Source organism: Phyllostomus hastatus, unplaced genomic scaffold (assembly GCF_019186645.2).
Source record: "Phyllostomus hastatus isolate PE091 unplaced genomic scaffold, TTU_PhHast_1.1 phas_contig_65, whole genome shotgun sequence".
Lineage (NCBI taxonomy): Eukaryota > Metazoa > Chordata > Mammalia > Chiroptera > Phyllostomidae > Phyllostomus > Phyllostomus hastatus.
The window spans coordinates 9,606,252-9,619,652 of NW_025333932.1; the positions used below are offsets into that span (position 1 = coordinate 9,606,252).

A 13,401-nucleotide genomic window follows, 5' to 3' on the forward strand; every position below is an offset into this window, starting at 1 on the left:
AGTGGCTGTGTCAAAATCCTGTGAACTTTACCACTGAAAATATACCCAGAATCTAAGTGTGTCTCACTAACATCATCCACAGCTGCCATCTTGGTCAGGCTGCCATCATCTCTTGCCTGTATTTGAACAAGTCTCCTCCCTGGACTGCTGTTTCCATGCTTGCTCTGCCTTCCCAACCCCAGTTCCTTTTGATATCAGCAGCCAGCCTTACCTCTTAACACCAAGCTCAGATCATGGCCCTTCTCGGCTGTGCATTTCAATCAGAGTTGAAGCCAAAGTTCAAACCCCATTTAATCTGCCTCCCTTTTTTCTCCCTCTCCTATGTCATCTTTCCATTCTCACCTCTGCCTCCACCCCTGCTGGCCTTGGTAGAGTTAATTTCCTTTATGTTAACTCATGTTACTTGCTACTGACCTAGAAATCAAACCAGACTTTAACATATGGTTATTCACACATTTCCCCAAAGTGGTTAGAACTTTTGGGTAAGTTGAAATAGGCCATTCTTTTATTATTATTATTATTGTTGTTGTTGTTCAGTTACAGTTGTCCCCATTTGCCCCCTCTCCCCTGTTCTGTCCAAGCCCCGCTCCCAAAGACAATCCCCTCCCCATTATCCCTGTCTCCATAGACAGGGTCCTTTGACCATGTTCCTCTTCTTTCCCCCCTGACCTCCCACCTTCCTCCCCTCTGGTCCCTGTCAGTTTGTTCCTTATTTCCATGTCTCTGGGTTTTTGGTTTTTTTGAGGGTTTTTTCTTTTTTTGCTCATTTGCTTGTTTTGTTAATTAGGTTCCACTTACAGGTGAAATCATATGGTATTTGTTTTCACTGCCTGGCTTATTTCACTTATCATAACAGTCTCCAGGTCCATTCATGCTTTAGCAAAAATTCCTTCCTTTTTTTCTGCTGCTTAGTATTCTATTGTGTAAATGCACCACAGTTTTGATCCGCTCACTTACTGATGGGCACTTAGGCCATTTCTACAACTTGGCTATTGTAAATTGTGCTGCTATGAACAGAGGGGCGCACAGGTCCTTCTGAACTGGTGTTTCAGGATTTCTAGGGTATAATCCCAGCAGTAAAATCACTGCATCAAAAGTCACTTCCACTTTTAGCCTTTTGAGGAAATTCCATACTGTTTTCCACAGTGGCTGCACCAGTCTTCATTCCCACCAGTAGTGTACGAGGGTTCCCTTTTATCTACAGGCTCACCAGCACTTATTGTTTATTGATGATGGCCATTCTGACTAGTGTGAGGTGATATCTTTGTGGTTTTAATTTGCATCTCTCTGATGGCTAGTGATGCTGAGCATCTTTTCATATGTCTATGGGCCCTCTGTCCTCCTCAGAGAAGTGTCTCTTCAGGTCTTTTACCCATTTTTGATTTATTTTTATTTTTTATTTTATTTTTATTACTTTTATATTTTATTGATTATGCTATTACAGTTGTTCCATTTCCCCCCTGCACTCCCCTCCACCCTGCATACCCTCTCCCACCTACATTCCCCCCTTTAGTTTATGTCCATGTGTCATAAGTTCTTTAGCTTCTACATTTCTCATACTATTCTTACTCTCCCTCTGTCTATTTTCTACCTACCATCTATCCTACTTATTCTCCATACCTTTTACCCCTCTCTCCCCCTCCCACTCCTCTGTTGATAATCTTCCATGTGATCTCCATTTCTGTGGTTCTGTTTCTGTTCTAGTTGTTTGCTTTGTTTGTTTTTGTTTTAGATGTGGTTGTTAATAATTGTGAGTTTGTTGTCATTTTATTGTACATATTTTTTATCTTATTCTTTTTCTTAGATAAGTCCCTTTAACGTCTCATATAATAAGTGCTGGGTGATGATGAACTCCTTTCACTTGACCTTATCTGAGAAGCACTTTATCTGCCCTTCCATTCTAAATGATAGCTTTGCTGGGTAGGGCAATCTGGGATGTAGATCCTTGCCTTTCATGAGTTGGAATACTTCTTTCCAGCCCCTTCTTGCCTGCAAGATCTCTTTTCAGAAATCAGCTGACAGTCTTATGGGCACTCCTTTGTAGGTAACTCTCTCCTTTTGACTTGATGCTTTTAAGATTCTCTCCTTATCTTTAATCTTGGCTAATGTAATTATGATGTGCCTTGGTGTGTTCTTCCTTGGGTCCAACTTCTTTGGGATTCTCTGAGCTTCCTGGACTTCCAGGAAGTCTATTTCCTTGCCAGAATGGGGAAGTTCTCCTTTATTATTGTTCAAATAGCTTTTCCACTTGTTGCTCTTCCTCTTCTCCTTCTGGTACTCCTATAATTTGGATGTTGGAACATTTCAAGAAGTCCTGGAGGTTCCTAAGCCTCTCCTCATTTTTTTTTGAATTCTTCTTTCTTCATTCTTTTCTGATTGGATGTTTCTTTCTTCCTTCTGGTCCACTCCATTGATTTGAGTTCCAGCTTTCATTCCATCACTCTTGGTTCCCTGTACATTTTCCTTTATTTCAGTTAGTGTAGCCTTCACTTTTTCATCTAATTTGCAGCCACATTCAACCAATTCTGTGAGAATCCTGATTACCAGTGTTTTGAATTGTGCATCTGATAGGTTGGCTAGCTCTTCATCATTTACTTGTATTTTTTTATGGAGCTTTGATCTGTTCATTCATTTGGACCATTTTTTTTTCTTGTCTTGACATGACTGTTATGTAGTGAGGGGTGGAGCCTTGAGTATCTACCTGGGCAGGCACCCCAGTTGCTGGGTTGTGATGCTGTATGTGGGGCAGGGGTCCAAGAGGGAACAATGGTGCTTGCTCCGCTCTCTGCCAGATTTAAGTCACTTCCCCCACTTCCCACAGACAAATTGGGCCCTTCCGGTGCTGATTCCTGTGTGGGTGGTCTTGTGTATGTTCTAGGACCCTGTGGGTCTCTCCAATGAACTCTCCTGTGAGACTGGGAGTCTCCCCTGGCACCTCAACCCCCACAGGTGTTTTCAATCGGTGATTTGAGGCTTTATTTCCTCGCTGTGACCCTGGGTTGGGTGGTCTGGCTTGCTCCCCAGTTTCACCTGGTTTATCTGTGTGCAAAGGTGAGACCACCTGGTCTGTCAGCCTCCTTGTGCACCGTCCCCACACACTCCACAATCTGCAACCTCACTGGGTCCACCAGCTGCCGCTTTGCTGCAATCCCTCTCTGTCCTGGCTGCCCAACTCCACCCCTCCTACTCATCTGGATGAGTATGTCTTCTTTAACTCCTTGGTTTTCAAACTTCCATACAGCTCAATTTTCTGTCAGTACTGGTTTTTTTTTGTTTCTAAATTTTTGTTGTCCTTATTTTGGTTGTGTGAGGAGGTGTAGTACATCTACCTATGCCTCCATCTTGGCTGGAAGTTCCTTTGCCCATTTTTTAATTCATTGTTTGTCTTCTTGGTGTAGAAATATGACTTCTTCATATATGTTGGAGATGCAGCCCTTGTGTGAGGTGTCACTGGTGAATATATTTTCCCATATGGTTGGGTCCCTTTTTATTTTCTGATGCTTTCTTTAGCTATGCAGAAGCTTTTTAATTTGATGTAGGCCCATTTATTTATTCTTTCCTTTATATCCCTTGTCCTAGGGGATATATTTGTGAAAATATTGCTGCTTAGGATATCTGAAATTTTCCTGCCTGTGTTTTCCTCTAGAAATTTTATGGTGTCACAGCTTATATTTAAATCTTTTATCTGTCTTGAGTTTATTTTGGTGTATAATGTAAGCTGGTGGTCTAGTTTCATTTTTTTTCATGTAGCGTTCCAGTTCTCCCAACACCATTTGTTGAAGAGGTTATTTTTACTCCATTGTATGCTCCTGCCCCCTTTTTGAAATATTAATTGGCCATAGAGACTTGGGTTTATTTCTGGGCTCTCTATTCTGTTCCACTAATCTATGTGTCTGTTCTTATGCCAGTATCAGACTGTTTTGATCATAGTGGCCTTGTAGTATAGTTTAGTATCGGGTACTATGATCCCTCCTTTGTTCTTCTTTCTCAAAATTGCTGTGGCTATTTGAGGTCATTTATGACTCCATATAAATTTTTGAAATGTTTATTATCTGTGGAATATTTCATTGGTACTTTAATAGGGATTATGTTGAACCTATAAATTGCTTTGGGTAGTATGGACATTTTGACAACGTTAATTCTTCCATTCCTTGAACATGGTACATGCTTCCATTTGTTTGTGTCTTCCTTAATTTCTTTCTTTAGTGTTGTGTAGTTTTCTGAGTACAGGTCTTTTACCTCCTTGGTTAGGTTTATTTCTAGGTATTTTATTTTTCTTGTTGCTATATCAAATGCAATTTTCTCCCCAATTTGTGTTTCTGGTATTTCATTGTTGGTGTACAAAAATGCCTTCAATTTCTGAATATTGACTTTGTGTTCTGCCATTTTGCCAAATTCACTTGTTAGGTCGAGTAGTTTCTTGGTGGAGTCTATAGGGTTTTCAATGTATACAATCATGTCATCTATAAACAATGGCAGTTTTACTTCCTCCTTTCCAATTTGGATGTCTTTTATTTCTCTTTTTTGTCTGATCACTGTGGCTAGAACTTACAATACCATGTTGAAAGAAGTGGTGATAGTAGACACCCTTGTCTTGTTCCTGATCTTAGGGGGAAAGCTTTTAGTTTTTACCTGTTGAGTATGATGTTGGCTGTAGGTTTCTCACACTGCCTTTATTACGTTGAGGTATGGTCCCTCTACTTCCACTTTGCTGTGTGTTTTTATCATAAGTGGGTGCTGTACTTTATCAAATACTTTCTCAGCCTCTATTGATATGATCATGTAATTTTTGTTTTTCATTTTGTTTATGTGATGGATTACGTTTATTGATTTGTGAATATTGTACCATCCTTGCATCCCTTGGATGAATCCCACTTGATCTTGGTATATAATCTTTTTGATATATTGCTGGGCCTGGTTTGCCAATATTTTGTTGAAGGTTTTAGCATCTATGTTCATCAGTGAAATTGGCCTGTAGTTTTATTTCTATGTGTGTCTTTTTCTGGTTCTAGAATTAGGATGATGCTGGCTTCATAAAAAGAGTTTGGGAGTCTTCCCTCTTCTTGGATTTTTTTTAATAATATGAGCAGGATAGGAGTTAGCTATTCCCTAAATGTTTTGTAAAATTTTCCTGTGAAGCCCTCTAGTCCAGGCCTTTTGTGTGCTGGGAGTTTTTATATTATTGCTTCAATTTCATTAGCTCTTATTGGTCTGTGCAGGCTTCCTGCTTCTTCCTGATTCAGTTTTGGAAGATTATATGTTTATAGAAATTTGTCCATTTCACTCAGGTTTTCAAATTTCTTAGCATATAGTTGTTTATAGCAATTTCTTACAATCTTTTATATTTCTGTGGTATCAGTTGTGATTTCTCCTCTTTCATTTCTGATTTTATTTATTTGGGTCCTCTTTTTCCTTGATAAGTCTGATTAAAGGCTTGTCAATTTTGTTTACCTTTTCAAAGAACCAGCTCCTGGATTTACTGATCCTTTGAATTGTTCTTTTAGTCTTTATGTCACTTAATTTTGCTCTGACCTTGATTATTTCCTCCCTTCTACATGCTCTGGGCTTTCTTTTTTGTTGTTCCTCCAGTTTTTGTAGTTGTAGGGTTAGGTGGTTTATTTGAAATTTTTCCTTCTTTTTTTAAGGTAGGCCTATATTGCTATGAACTTCCCTCTCAGGACTGCCTTCACTGTGTCCCATAGGTTTTGGACTGTTGTGTGTTCATTTTTATTTGTTTCCAGAAACTTTCTGATTTTTTCCTCGATCTTGTTAACCCATTCATTGTTTAATATCATGTCATTCAGTCTCCATAAATTTGACTGTTTTGAGTTTTTTTCTTGATATTGGTTTCTAGTTTCAGGCCCTTATGATTTGAAAAAATGCTTGATTTCAATTCTCTCGACTTTGTTGAGGCTTGTTTTGTGTCCTATCATGTGGTCTATCTTTGAGAATGTTCCATGTGCATTTGAAAAGAATGTGTATTTTGCTTCTTTGGGGTGAAAGGTCCTGTATATATCAGTTAATCCCATTTGATCTAGGGTGTCATTCAGTGCCATGATATCCTTGGACAAGGCCATTCTAATATGTCCAAATAAAAGGGCCAATTAGTTCTCATAGAGAACATTGCATAAATTCTATGGGTACAAACAGTGGGAGGGAAGCCTTTTTTATAAGAATCTGGTTTGAGAGACCCAGAAACTGATGTCAACACATGGTGATGGCTGGAAGTGACTGCACAGGTGACCAGACCAGGCCAGGTGCAAGAAAGAAAAAAGGAAAGAAAAGATGAGTGAGAAGGACGCTGTAACAGACTCTGAAGAGAATCCTGAGCAGGGACAGGAGGATCATCAGACAGACCTGAGGTCTGAGATGGGCTTGTCACCACACACTCACAAGCCCATCTACACTGACAGCCAGACTGCAGGGTGCTTCTGTCCTACATGCCCTGATTCCCCTACCCATAATCACAATCTCCATCCCACCCATTTCCCCCACCTTTCCAACATGTAATACCTGAGCTGGCTTCGACATTCTTGCAACAAAAAGTTGGGTTAATTAACCCTATACCTTGAATTCCTTTGACAATAAGAACCATAAATATAGATTTTTAAATTCATCAGTTGTTGCCATAGTCTAACACAGTCTTTCATGTACAGAGCAGATTAAGAAGCAGATTTTAAGTAGAAAAGGATATTGGTTGCTAAGGGTTCCTCCTTAAATATACATTTCATTTAAAATACAAGTTATCACTGCTCTCAGCAAAAAATAGCAGGTGAAATTAAAAACTAAAGCAGAAAATGAATCTGCATGTTAGTTTGGGTTGTGCTCCTCATTTGCAGGGAGCCAATCACTTTCACTAGCAGCACAGATGAGTGTTAATAAAATCTGTTAATAAATGCAGCTAGAGAAATTAAGCAGTACATACTAGAATAAATTTATATATCTGCTTATCATAAATTTAATTATTTAAAATAAAGGTCCAACTGGTATATAAAAGAGTAGATGGGAATATGAGGAAGAAAAACCTGTCACTTCAACACACTCTTTTTTAAGAAGGTAGATGGCTCATTGGAAGAATGGGTCTGACCCACGATAGATGAGTGCACACTTTCAGGTTAAAAGGTGCTCGTGGTATTTCAGTCCATTCAGGATCCTTTCATCCTGCCTTGCTGCCTATGGATATCAGGCCAGCTTAGCCAGCATAATATATATACAAATGTGTGTGTGTATAAATGAATAAGTAAATATAATACACATCTTCTAGTGGTCCTGTTGCTGCTAGAACCATGATTCAATATAAAACTTGCTATAAAGTATTCATGCTTTACCCATCTCTCTCCTCTGTGGTCCAAAAGCTACTTGGAGACAGAGAATAATTTTGCTCAGTTCTGTATCCCAAGAAACTGATATATGCAGAGTTGGTACATATTGGGTGCTTGATAAATGCTAAACTTACATAATTAAGTGATGATAATGTGGCAAGGGGGCCAGTCTATAAGAGCTGAAGGAAGATTTGTAAACCCCAGAGATGGATGTGATGACTCTTCCATATTCACAGTACTCTAAAGTATAAAAAGGCAATTAGTAACAGTAGTAGTAACTATAATAATGGCTACATTTACTGAGCCCTCACAAAGTACAAGACTCTGATTAAAATCTCTTCATACACATTATTTCACTCCAGGCCCCAAAATCCTGAGAGGACAATGTTATTACCCACAGTTGTAGGTAAGTAAATTAAGGCAGAGAGAAGTTAAATAACTGACAAGGTCTTACAGACTTTTATCGTCACCCACTATCCCTATGTCTCCCTCTCTGCTGCACCCTTCCCATCATCAGTCAAACATGTGCCAAACATGTGCCAAACATGTGCTCTTATCTTCAAAAAGACCTTTCTTTTGACCTCTGATCCTGCTTACCAATAGCTGCTGTAAGAGTCAGTTTACCAGTAGAGATGTCCTCATGAGCTATGTCTTCTTCCCAGCTATTCTCACTTCTATTTCATAATTCTTACTTCCCCAATACACACATACACACACACACACAAGTCATGCCTTTGCTACAGTCTCAATGAACAATATATCAATAAATGTAATAAATACACACTTTTCAGTTTTCCTTCTCAACACTACTAAACACAGTTGGCCTCCTTGAAGCATCATCTTCTCCTGGATTTATGATAGCAAAGTGGGTCCCAACTCCTCTATGCAGAATAGAACAGAATTCTCTAAGAAAGATGGTATTGGCAGTTCCTAAATCTCCAAGGAGCCTGGAGAGCTAGACTGGGATGGACAACAGGACACCTGCACAGAGCCAGGACAAGAGTCTAACCACTTCACAAGTCTGCACTTCCCACTGCCTCCCACCACTCAGATCCCAGCAATAGGTCCTGAAAGACAATTCCCACCACCGATGCCCTGGCTGCACCAGAAGCCTTGGATACCATATTTACCAGAACATCTCTTGTGCACACAATTCCCCCTTGCTGTTTTACTTGTGCCTCCTGTTACATGCATCGTAGGTGCAATGCCTTGGCAGAACCTCAGTCACACACATAATTATAGCTGCAAGCTATTCTGGAACATCCAGGACCCAGCAGCATAGGAAAACAAAGTGGAAGGGATGGTGGAGGTGTTGAATGAGGAAATGTACAGTAACTGCTGTGTGACCACCATACATGCCTGAATATCTGTTTTTTTTTTCTTTGCAGCCTCCTCTTTGCTACCCACCACACATATTTTTAATCTATGAACTTCTATTTCTATTACCACCATCGTTTTTTCACTTAGAATAACAAAATAACTTCTCATCTAGTCTATCTGCCCACTTCCACCTTTGACTCCCAAGAATCCACATTATTGAGAAAATCAAGTAAGAAAGAAGAGTATTTTGTAACTTCAGTGTCATGTAAAAAGATTATTGGCAATACACTATTGTTCTTATTTATAACTATTAAACCTTTAAAAGCATCATTTATGTTGGAGGCTACCTGTGTGACATGACTTGAAGGTGCCAGAAAGATGCCTGGTGGAGATATAAACCCCAGTGGCTAGGAGTGATGCCAGAAATTCCATCATTAGGGCTAAATCATACTCATGTTATTAAGCCAGGACTCCTACTAAAACAATAAACATCCCAAGAAAAGGAGTTAACTAAAACTGGAATGAAATCCTAGCTTTACCACTTGCTAGGGAGTGGATGTCAAGGTCTGGTCCTCATCTATCAAGTAGGGATGATAGGTTGGTAGAAGGAGCAGATGGAAATGTCCAGTGCAGTGGCTGGGGCAACATACGTGGGCAGTGAGTTGTGGCCCCTTTTCTCAGGCAAGACCTCTCTAAGAATTAGTGTGTGAAAGTGATTAACATTCTGTGTGATGGTTAACAAAAGATCTGACACAGGCTTATGTGTATAGGGGGTCACTCATAGAGAGGGAGGATCTGGTAGGGAGTGAGGGGCAGCCAGAGAGAGGTAAGAAGGAGCCTGGAGTGGGACAAACTCATAAGAGAAACAGAAACAGCAATAAAACCAGAAGGAGATTGTGAAACCAGTTCACTCTCTTAAAGCTTTTGCACCATCAATGTCTCTGCCACTCTCCACATCGTCCCACTTCCTGGGCTCCAACTGCACTACACATAGGAGCCACAGCAGGGGCCATGCCAGTGATAAGAGGAGGAAATGTCTGTGATGGCACCCTCCTTGCTGGTTCCCACGTCCCAGAACTTGTACAGCAGTAATCTTCCTCATGTCGACAATAATCTTCCTCAAATCGACAGGGTGTTGCATGTGTCTCCTTCACAAGGGCAGAGGGCAAGACTTACAGCCAGAGAACACACCAAACTGAACTTACCCTCTAACCTTTTCACACCTGCTCCATCTTCAACTCAGCACACACCAAGTCAGCCCTATGTGGCTGTATGTGCCTATGTCTGTTGACCACTACAAACCATGAGGAAGAAATTATTTTCCACCAATAGTCTACCAATGGACTCATTCAATTTATAGTTTTTTTACAACAGGAACTTTGTATTCATATAAACATTACTAATTTAGTGAAGGAGGAACTCTGTATCAGTTTGTATGTCCCAGAGTGGTGCAATTTAATTTAGTACTTAAAGGCAGTACTTGGAGAAGGTGAGATTTTGTAAGGAGTAGTATAGGCTTTGTATACAACCTTCTCCTTATGAGCACAACCATCCGGCATAACTAATGAAACTTGGCTAGTGGCCAAATAGGACTTTTCCCAGGACCCTGCACAGGACACATGATTAATATGTGTATATGAATGTCAAAAGTTACATATCCATTGTTTAAAGGTTGAAATCTTGTGTTCAAGTGTTAGCTAAATTAAGGATATTTTACAAAAAGAAGGTACAATACAAAAAGCCACAATTTGTTCTCTAGCTTCAAGAGGCAAATACATTGTTTACAGCCAGAAACATGTACATTCTTCCGGGAAAATAGCAGACAAGTGACAGACACTATATAAACACCTTCTGTGTCTCCACAGAACACACGTTTTTAAGTCTATGGTAATACATTAATTCACAACTAAAACACCTCTTAATTTTTTTATTTAAAGATCATTTTCATGGAACACTTTATAAAAGAGGTTGTATAAAGGATTTCAAAAAAGACACAAATTCCAAAGCTTGAATATTTATTCCAACCCACACATACACCACTCTCCTTTTTCCTTGGGATAATAAGAAATAAAGATATTTTAGTAGGCCTTTGAAAAGAGTGTTTTTTTGAAGTAATCATTCATTCAACAAATATTTTTACTTTGTAGTCACAAAGAGTAGTAGTGATGTACCGTATTTTTCAGATCATATGACACACCTAGGTTTTAGAGGAGGAAAACAGGAAAAAAGTTTGAAGCAAAAAATGTGGTAAAATATTTAATAACCTAAATAACATAATATTTAACCCATGTAAATGTAAACAGAACTCAATAGCAGCATTAACAACCCTTATTCCTCCCAAATTGGGCGGGGGTGTGTGTGTTATAGTCCAAAAAATATGGTACATATGCACATATGAATTGTGTGTGCACATTCATGCACATACTAAGAGGGTATAAAGGTCCTTGCACACACAGAGCTTGAGATCAGTGGGGAGGAGGGCCATAAATTAATGAATACCACAAACATAATCCCACACAACTGCAAGAAATGCTCTGATAGAGGGGTACATGGAGAAGCCAGGAGCCCATGAGAGAGGAAAATCAGAGAGGTCTGGGCTGCTATATCAGATACATCACAGGCTAGCCCTGACTGGCATGGCTCAGTTGATTGAGCATTATCCCGAAAAGCAAAATGTTGCTGGGTGAATTCTTGGTCAGGGCACATGCCCGAGTTGTGGGCCAAGTCCCCTGTTAGGGCATGTGCAAGAGGCAACCAATCAATGTTTCTCTCACATGTCGATGTTTCTCTCTCTCTCTTCCTCCCTCCAAAAATAAAATAAAAGTCAAATCAAGAATATTTGAAAAAAGAAGAGATATCACAGAAGGGGTAGCTTAAACATTCAACACTTATTAACCACCAAAGGTCAACATTTGGTGTCTGGTGAGGCCTGGCTTCCAGTTCACAGACAGCTGTGTCCACACAGGACACAGAGCAATCTCTGGACTCTTTATTCCTGTATAAACACATCAGATCATCATGGGGGCTGCACCTGATGCCCTCATCTGAATCTAATCACTGCCCAAAGGCCCCACCTCCAAATTGCATCACACTGAAGATTAGGCTTTGAGTTTTGGGAGGACACAAACATTCAGCCCACAGCAGGAAGTGATGGTTGGATTGCAGTCTGATGACACATGGATCTGCCTAGGTGAAAAGTGGTGGACAGGAAGTAATAGCAAATTTCAGAACTTGAAAGAAAACCACCAAAGCTGGAGACCACAGTAAGAGATGGTATAGGGCACAAGATAAAGCCAGAGAAATAGAGGGGGTCAGACCACATGTTATGGACTAAACAGTGTCTACCTAAAATTCACATGTTGAAATCCTAACCCCCAGGAGATCAGAATGTGACTAGAGTAGGGCCTTTAAAGAAGTGCAATAATTAAAGTTAAAATGAGGTCATATGAATGGGCCCTAAATTAATAGGACTGGTGTCCTTATAAGAAGAGAAATTTAGCACACATAACATCCAGACCAAGGATGACCTTGTGAGGACACAGCAAAAAGGTGGACATCTTCAAGCCAAAGAAAGAGACCTCAGAAGAAACCAAACCTGCCAGCACCTTGATCATGGACTTTGAGCTTGCAGAACGGTAAGAATATAAATTTCTGTTGCTTAAGCAACAGAGTCTATGGCATTTGGTTATGGCAGTCCTAGCAAACTTTGGACTGTACAGAATGTGGTCTTGATCCTAAGATCCTGGAATTCATGGGTGGAGTTTACACTGGGGGAAGGAAATGTCACACATCATGTGTGGCCTTTGCTCTAGCTGCAGCGTCAAGGTGAATTGCAGGAAGGCTGAGTGGATGCAGAGTGTGGAAGGCTGAATAACAGCCCCCAAAGACATCCACAGTCTAATTCCTGGGACCTGTGTCTGTTACCTTAGATAGCAATAGTAACTCTGTTGATGTGACGAAGTTAAGGATCTTGAGAGAGGGAGAATCTCCTAAATTATCCAGATGGGCCCTAAATCTAATCACCAGTGTTCTTTCAAGAGGGAGGCAAGGAGAGAAGGGCATGTAACAATGGAAGCAGAGTGAAGTGGTGTGCTTTGTCAATGGAAGAAGGACCTACAAAACAAAGAACACAGGTGGCCCCACCAGATGCTAGAAGGGGGTCCAGCCCTGCCTCCACCTTGTTCTCAGCTCACTGAGAACCATTTGGATCTCTGACCTCCAAAACAGTAAAAAAATAAATCTGTGTTGCTTTATACCACTAAATTTGGGGTGATTTGTGGCAATAGGAACCTAATACATGGGGATCAGCTAGGAGGTTGCAAGCAGTAGCCTTGTGCAGAGATGCTTGGATGGGAGTGGCAGAGGGTGTGGGAAGGACACTTCCAGGAGACATCCACAGGAATGGTTGCACAATTTGATTTGGTGGGAGGTGAAGGAGATGGAGCCAGAGTGAAGCATCCACATGCTCCACTTCCCAAGCACAATCAGACAAGGTAGGACAGTCTCTACCACCCTGCACTGGGAGTCAGGGAGCTGGCTGGGCACTTGAAGGTTTGAAGGCAGGAAGCAAAAGCTGTTTCTCTCATTTCACTCCCTCTTGGAGTTTCTACATTTTAAAAATCTGCCTCCAAACAAAATATACTATTAAAATTTTATGTGGAGACAATCAAAACTCTTAGTTTTAAAAATGTTTCCAAATGTGGAATATTTCTTGACTTTTATTTCTAAAGACTCTGGATTCCCTGAGGGCTCATCATAA

General features: G+C 40.3%; 1 protein-coding gene across 2 annotated transcripts in view; it reads right to left on the reverse strand.

Moving 5' to 3' along the window:
* Positions 1-13,401, reverse strand: part of ZNF704 (zinc finger protein 704) — a 172,174-nt gene that overhangs the window by 137,495 nt on the left and 21,278 nt on the right. The gene's annotated exons all lie outside the window — the stretch shown is intronic.